Source organism: Podarcis bocagei, assembly GCF_964188305.1.
Source record: "Podarcis bocagei genome assembly, chromosome: 11".
In the NCBI taxonomy this organism is placed as follows: domain Eukaryota; kingdom Metazoa; phylum Chordata; class Lepidosauria; order Squamata; family Lacertidae; genus Podarcis; species Podarcis bocagei.
Window position 1 is genome coordinate 43,068,191 of NC_138136.1, and position 7,848 is coordinate 43,076,038.

At 40.5% G+C, this 7,848-nt stretch overlaps 1 long non-coding RNA gene across 1 annotated transcript; it reads left to right on the plus strand.

Moving 5' to 3' along the window:
• The first annotated feature begins 2,774 nt into the window (after window positions 1-2,774).
• LOC308597399 lies at window positions 2,775-7,326 on the plus strand. Its single transcript, XR_014012933.1, has 3 exons — window positions 2,775-4,065; window positions 6,619-6,676; window positions 7,227-7,326. It is a non-coding gene; the product is annotated as an uncharacterized lncRNA (long non-coding RNA).
• The last annotated feature ends 522 nt before the right edge of the window (window positions 7,327-7,848 follow it).

The window sequence follows — 7,848 nt, forward strand, 5'->3', positions numbered from 1 at the left end:
CTTACCAAAATTGCCACCTCAGCCTCATAGGCAACTGTGACACACATTTTCTTATTTCCAGTCATTGATCTTCACAGCTTCCCAGAGGTAAAAAGTGGTTTCAAGAGAAGGCAGAACAGCTCAGAGCAGCCTATGAGCCAAGCCCAACTAACCAACATGATTTTATTAGCTCTGATCTTTAATTTGAACCTGCTTCAGTAGAAAGTAGTTCTCAACTGCTCTGGTAGAGGCACCCTGTGAAACAGAACCAGCATATTTATTGCTATTTTCTGTGGAGCTAAAACAGTTTACCAAAGCTTTTTAGAGGTAAATTTAATAAATGCTTGAAAATAAAACAAAACAAAATATTCTGATGCATTTAGTACACCGAATTAGATATTGGGCATTTGGACAACAATGGATATTTGGGTGTGGGTTTCCACTTTAGTTATATTTTTGAACCAGAATTAAGCTGTAGAACTATAGCAGAGACCAGGAACCTGTAGTCCTCTAGATGTTACTGAAATACAACTCCCACCAGCCCTAACCATTGGCTGTGCTGGCTGCAGCTGATGGAAGCTGGAGCCCAACATCTGGAGGACCACAAGATTCCCCACCCCCGAACTAAAGGAGAATACTTTCCATATTATGTCTCATATGGTATGCAAAATCAATCAATCAATCAATCAATCAATCAATCAATCAATCCAGAAACATTCCAGAACTGTTGCTGATAAAATCCCAATATAAGTTGAAGAGCAAAGGCCATTTGAATATTCATTTCCAATATTATTGACTGAATTTCTGTCTGTCTCCCTCTTACTAGTCCCAGTATATAAACCCCGGCTAGAAAGATAATATACAGGTTGTCTTCATCAGAGCAATTTAGGTAACCTTACAGCATGACTCACCCCACAGGCTAGTCCTAATAGCTGCAGAGGAATTTGAATCCAAGATGTTTTATTCATTGCACCATGACTGCAAAGCAAACAGATTGGCTTATTTACAGGCAATCTTTGTGAGCATGAAGAGAAACTGAGGTGGCAATCCTATACATAGGGTGGGAGTTATTTCCGAGCCAACAGGCACAGGACTGTATGGTAATCAATTTATTATTTGAATATCAAAGTGTCACCAAGACAGTTTATAAGACACAAGCCAGGCTTAGCTTAGAAAATTTTACCTTACAAAACAATTAAAGGCTGTCCAAACCAGGCTGGAGGTGGTAAGGAGCATGAAAGCTATTCCTATGTCTAGCATGTCACTTTGATTCTGAGAAATCCAGTGATAACCGGGCTCCTGAATCTGGGGCGGATCTGTCTATTTTGGTTCTGTCCATATATCATTTTTCCAATCTTAACTTTTGTGTTGGATTGTGATTTTCTTCTATTGAAAAAAAGTTTGTCAGGATTTTAATATATGTTCCTTCTAATCTGCACATTTTTGTATGAATTCTTGCCTAATATTTGTTGAATTCTATTTTCATTAATATATACATTTTATGTACTTTCCCCGCAATATACACATTTTTGCACACCTTATCCTCCTGAACAACTGCATCACAAAATTAAGAAATGTGCAAATTTCAAAGGACAGCTATGTTTCAGTTTGTATATTGTTACAGGAAGTGAACGTTATTGAATTTCTCCCCCAACTTTATCCAGCCCCTCATGTAGCCCATCATCTAACTATTTGCATGCCTCTTTTGGTGTGACAAGAACAGTGCATTCCTCAGACCTTTGATTGTCTCAAAAACTATTGCTTCTTGACTATTATTATTATTATTAATAATAATAATTCAACTTATACACCACCCTATACCCAGAGGTCTCAGGGAGGTTCACAACAAGTCCAAAACATATAAAATCAAACCAAAAGCAGTAACCCAAAAACTCCCCCCTCAATGCTTCTGCTATGTGAGCATGGCCTTCTATAATTTACGGTGCAGAGAAAAGCTCCCTGACAACTGGTTTCAATCTTTTCCTCCTTTTGCCTTGCCATCTGCATCTAGTTGAAAGCCTTTCTGCAAGGTAACATTTATGTGTGCAGGCTGAGCTTGTCTTCTTAGCCCATAACTTTCGACCCACCACGATGGCATCTCACCATCTTTTCCCCCTGTGATAATGGAAAGTTCTTATCTATCTGTGTTTCATCCATGGATAACCAAAAACATGCCAATGGAGAGAGAGAGAAGGAGTAAGCCGAGCTACTTTGAAGCTATGTTATGTGGCTGGGATAGATTAGGGCTTTGCGGTATCTGGTCTTTGCATGACTACATGGTGGAAAAGACACAAACAGCAGGCAAAACCAGAAGAAGAAAGAAACTCTTCAACTGCCCTTGAGATGCAAAGCATCCAAATGGTAGGAACAGGGATAGCTTGCTTATGTGGCAGACAGTATGGTAATAGTGCTCATCTGATCTCCCAGCAGTGGACTTACAGCTGTTTACCCTAGTAGTGGGTGGGGTGAAGCAGCAGGGAGGCCAATGCTATGTAAACACACCAGCAAGAGTGCTGTCATGGTTTTGCCAGTGTGTTTGCCAAACTCCCCATAGCCTCATTCCTCCGGCTCTCCTTTCTGGTAAGCATCATGACTCGACTGTCAGGAGGTCAATGGAGTGCTACCATCCCACCATGCCATCTGCTATTGGCAGCAATACTGTGCAAACCTGGGAGCAAGCTCAATGGATCCTAACTTCTAAGTAAGCTTAGATAGGTGAGATGGTATATCACAGATCTTCTCTCTCTCTCTCTCTCTCTCTCTCTCTCTCTCTCTTTCTTTCTTTCTTGAATTTATTTATTTATTTGGTTTTTCAAATTAAAGTTTTACAATCACATATCCAACATACAACACAGAAACAAGATTCCAAAGAATCTCCTGGACTTCCCTCCTCCCCTTTGTGGGTCCTATTGTGAATCATTTCCTCCTGCATCTTTTATGATAATCCAAATCTTTTACATATCCATTATGCCCACAATTCACCATTAAACTACAAGTGTTATTCCAATCCTATAACAATTTTACCTGTTTACAATGGTTTTTGAGATAAATTTCCCCCATTCCTTAAATTTTGGACTTCCTGATTTCTGATTCTTCTGGTCATTTTAGCCATTTTGGCATAATCCATCAATTTAACCAGCCATTCCTCTCTGGTAGGGTCTTTATCTTCTTTCCATCTCTGGGCCAATAACATCCACGCAGCTGTGGTAACATACATAAATAGTCTTTTCTGCTCCCTTGGGATTTCGGCACCTAGAATTCCTAAAAGAAAGATTTCTGGTTTTTTAGAAAAAGTTACTTTCAACATTTTTTTCAACTCATGTATCATTTCCCAAAATTATTTTACTACCTTACATTTCACGGATCTTGTTTCTACTTTAGCTCAAGCCAAGGAGACATGCAAACTGTTCTAGAATGATGGAACAGAAGACAGGAGTGTAGAGCAAAGTTTATCTGACACTGTGTAATTCTGACTGCAACCAATCTCAACATGGCTGCTGTTCAAGGTCTCTCATTTCTGGTGGTGTTTTCTAAAACTGCTCCCCCTGCCCCACTGCATTCACTCATGGAACACTTGGTTCCCACTTGCCATTACATTTTGGCATCTAAAGAAAATATTTCTCTTCAGAATCAAGAAAGTCTCTTCCAGCTTTGTGGTCAAGGTCTTTTTGGAAACACATGGAGACAGTTTTGGTTTTCTCCTCTGTTTGTTTAAAAGCTTTTATGTAAGTGAGCCAGGTCTTTAATTTGAGGCCACACAGCTTCTATAACATTGCTCTATTCACATGTAACTCTGGGGCTGGAGTTCAGTAGAGGAGGTTTTGCTTTAGGCGGCAGATTCTGGAGGCAGCAGAGAGCTGTAGCAACAAGAAGTTGGAAGGAGAGAGCTGTGTAGGTCATATGTCCTGCCCCCCTATGCTAGCTTGCTGTCCTCAGGTGCAGAGGAAGACACTATTCTATGCCCAGTGTTAGAGTAAGATTCAACTGCCAGTCTAGTCAGTTTTTGTACATGGTTGGAGGGAGGCGCCATCTTTCACTTGCCCTCTGGAAGCAAAATGCTTTGAGTGATTCTCTAGCAACTCTCAAGTATGAAGATCAGCATTTGCTATTGTTGTGCATTTTTTTTACCTCAGAAAGTGAATAATGTGCTTCAGGGCTGCAGCAGTTTTTTACCTCAGAAAGAGTGAACAGTGTGCTACAGAGCTGCAGCATAATTGTTTCCTAGAATGCTGTTTGAGAGGGAAGAGGTTTGGTAGCTGACATCACTTTTCTGGGGAGTGAGGGTTAATAAAAAATACCTGCCTCTGCCATAGCAAATGTCTGTTTTCTCTGAACCATCATAAAAAGTTTTTTTTGGGGGGAGGGTGACAGCTCTTCAGAAATTGTGCCCCCTGTTTCTCAGTGGACTGAAACAACCTGCTCCAAATTCAGTCCAAATATTTGTTTCAGTCACATTCAAGACAATGCTATGCAGTTAGTGTATTAAAATCTGCTACCTGGAACAGCCGAGAGTGCCAGTTTGTAAATTCACCATTTTGTGATTATTATTGAGAAGAAGCCCATGCCACTCACCTGCCAGAACTGTAAAGTTCAGTGTGCCAATGAAGAAACCATGCGGGTTTGCATCTGTTTCTGCCCAGTGTAAACATCCCTTTGCATTGAGACTTTATCTCCCTCTTATATTACACATTTTAACATAATGACTAAATTTGCCACTTTTTTGACATTCTTTCACATTTGCAGCAGGACAGGCATTTATGGTTTTGGCTGATGCCAGTTTTATAGGAGGCATGGAAACCTTTTTATGCCCGTACTTTTTGACAGTGCTAAATCTAAGGCTGACAATCTTTTAGCTGTTATAAAATGCATTTTCATTGTAGGGAATTCATTTGCTTCTCTACTGCTGCCAGACTTTCTCAGTTGCTTTGTAACCACATCCTCCCCCTGCATATATATTCTGTGTGCACTTCAGAGTGAAATCTGCCTCCCTCAGTAATCTGGCTCTGAGTCTGCTTGACTTGATGCCACACATTATGCCAGAGTAGTCAATATGGTGCTGCCCAGTTGTTGTTGAACTACGACGACCATCATTTAAAAGATTATTGAGTTCATTATCTGAGGCCCTTCTTCATGTGCCTCCTCCCCATGAGGTCCAGGGTGGGTGGGGGCACTCGACGACACAAGAACGGGCCTTTTCTTAAGTGGCTCCCATTTATGGAATGCTCTCCCCATGAAGGTTCACTTGGCTCCTTCATTGTATATTTTTAGGCGTCTGGCAAAAATGTTCCTCTTCAGCCAGGCCTTTGGTTGATTAATATTCCACAGCTTTTTAAATGTGTCTGTGGGAAGAAGGGGGGTATTGCTTTGCTGTTTTTGCTTTAATTATTTACTTGTGTTTTTATCTTGTATTTTATTCTGTGAACTGCCCTGATATATTGTGTTCAGGTAATTGCCTGGGTGAGGGGCCATTGGGAGAGAACAAAGGAAGGCTGATGGGCTACTAAGAAAACAAAGGAAAGGGGGCTCTGTGCTGGATAACAAATGGGTGGGGCTCCTTTTCCAGCTCTTAGATAGAGGTAGAAGGGCAAAGCTGGAGGTGCGGGCAGAGATTGCTGTGATGTGACCTGGAGGAAAAAAGCTGGAGGTTGGGAAGGCAGAGAGAGTGAGCGAGAGGCTAATTTCTGCTTGAATCCAAGGCTGTGGCTATGGGAGAAGCAGGACCTTCTTGGGGTGTTAATGCTGTGAAGCCCTCCATCACAGGCTCAGGTTGTATATACGTGTAAATAAACCATAAAGACACCATAGTCTCCACTGTGCTTCATTTTCAAAAGGAAACACTAGCCCTAGGTAAGTGCCTCATACCCCTGGAATCTTGCACTGCTCAGAGATTGCAGTGGCATGGAACAGTACGTTGAATCGTGTAAATGGGGAGATGGGTGTTGCATTATTTTTGTAGATGGTATAGCAGTGTGGTACAGTGTGCAACTTCCGTTTTAATTCAACTTCCATTTCCACCTCCTTGTGGAAGAGTAATGTTCCATTCGTGCTAGTCGTGATGGCTATATATTATCATCTCCAGTATCAGAAATTTTATGCTTCTGACTATCAATTGATGCAAAACTAGAATTGGACAGTACTTTTGCTTGTGGATCTCCTCTAAGCATCTGGTTGGCCTCTGTGGGAACATAATGTGGGACTAGATGGGCCTTTGATCTGATACAGCAGGACTCTTTTATGTTCTTTCACTTAACTTTTGTGATCAAAAGGGTGCTAGCACGGAAAGAACTCCAAAAAACGGTGAATGAATTGCTCAGCTCATATATCTTTGATGCATGTGAAAATAAAACACCAACTTATTCTATTATCTATTTTGTCAAAGGGTGAGATCACAAAAGGAGCTTGCATTTCACTAACCTGCCAGTGTTGGGAAATACGATGTAAAATAGATAGGCAAAGTGTGTCATTAATAATGCTGTATTATCATGCCCATCTGTCTTTAGTTTTGGAACCAAAGTGCTGTGTTACAGCAGCTGCTTCCCATTTTTCTCTAATAATTACTGTGATTAGATGATTTAATGTGGTACTGCATTTAACATTCCTGGTAGTAACACTGACTCTGATATCTGCTTATAAATATAGAATACTGAAGAGCAGAATAAGAAAGCATAGAACAAAGGATCTATAAACTCACATTAATGTAAGTCTGGTTATGATAAAGAGGTGCACTTTTCCTGAATGTGTATCTCCTCCCAATATGTAGTTTATCTTCAACTAAGATACTGGGCAGTCTTTATTGCAGAAAGCTGTAAAGCTTTCAAATTGCAGGCTGGTGTGGTTCCAGATGGGCATTTGTTGTGGGATTGGTGCTGTTCATCAAAATGCCAGCCCAGGGAAAAACGGATAAGTTAAAAAAACAAACAAAAGCAAAGCCTGTTGCTAGTGAACCGTTTGTAATATCTCAAGTCAACAACATGTTTACAATATTATGCTCTTGTCTAGAAGCACCCCGTGTTGGCAAAAGCATCAAACTTAAGACAATTGTTTAATTAAGACAGTTGCTAAGGCTGGAGCACATGTCATGTTAATTCTTAATGACTGCAATAAGTCCATAAGTCAATTCAAGCAACATTTCCAAATGGCTCTGAGTTGAAAGGCAGGACTATAGAGAAGGATCAACGTAGATAATACTGAGCCAATGATTTGACACTGAACACAACCAATTAACCACGTCTTCTGTTCCATTCTAGGCCAAGTATCAGTCAGGTTCCATTGTGCGAAATTTTCTTTTGGAGTACACTGGAAATTGCTGCTACTTCCAATTCAGAAAACAGCTGTTACATATGACAAATGTAACGTTCTGAACTTTTGATTTGAAAAATAAAGTTGCAGGATATGGTGCAGGCAGGACAACCATCCAGCCTGTTTTACCCAGATCTGGCCAGAATAGCAAGAGTTGATTTCGCATGCCTTTGGAATGCTGCCAGACTGTTCAATGATATTCATGAATCATCTGTCTCACTAGCTGTCTGTTTCACTGTGCATAGCTGAAATTAATTAGATAAAAGATGAATGTTTTAAAAGAAATTAACTGATTGTATCACACCCTTGATATATCTAATCACTTCATTTCAAATATATTTTTATAATATTTTCATACCACTCTTCTTGGAAAACTACTGGGGCCGCAGTGCCTTTATGCCATTTAGTGCTTAACAGCTCTAGGGTTCAGCTGGATCAGACACACACACCATTCTCTGTCTTCTATCCAGGCAACCAATAAGTATTATCAGAGTTCAAGCCAGGGCCAGCCCAATACATTTTGGCACCTTAGGCAAACCACAAAATGGCACCTCCCTCCCTGCTAGGGAA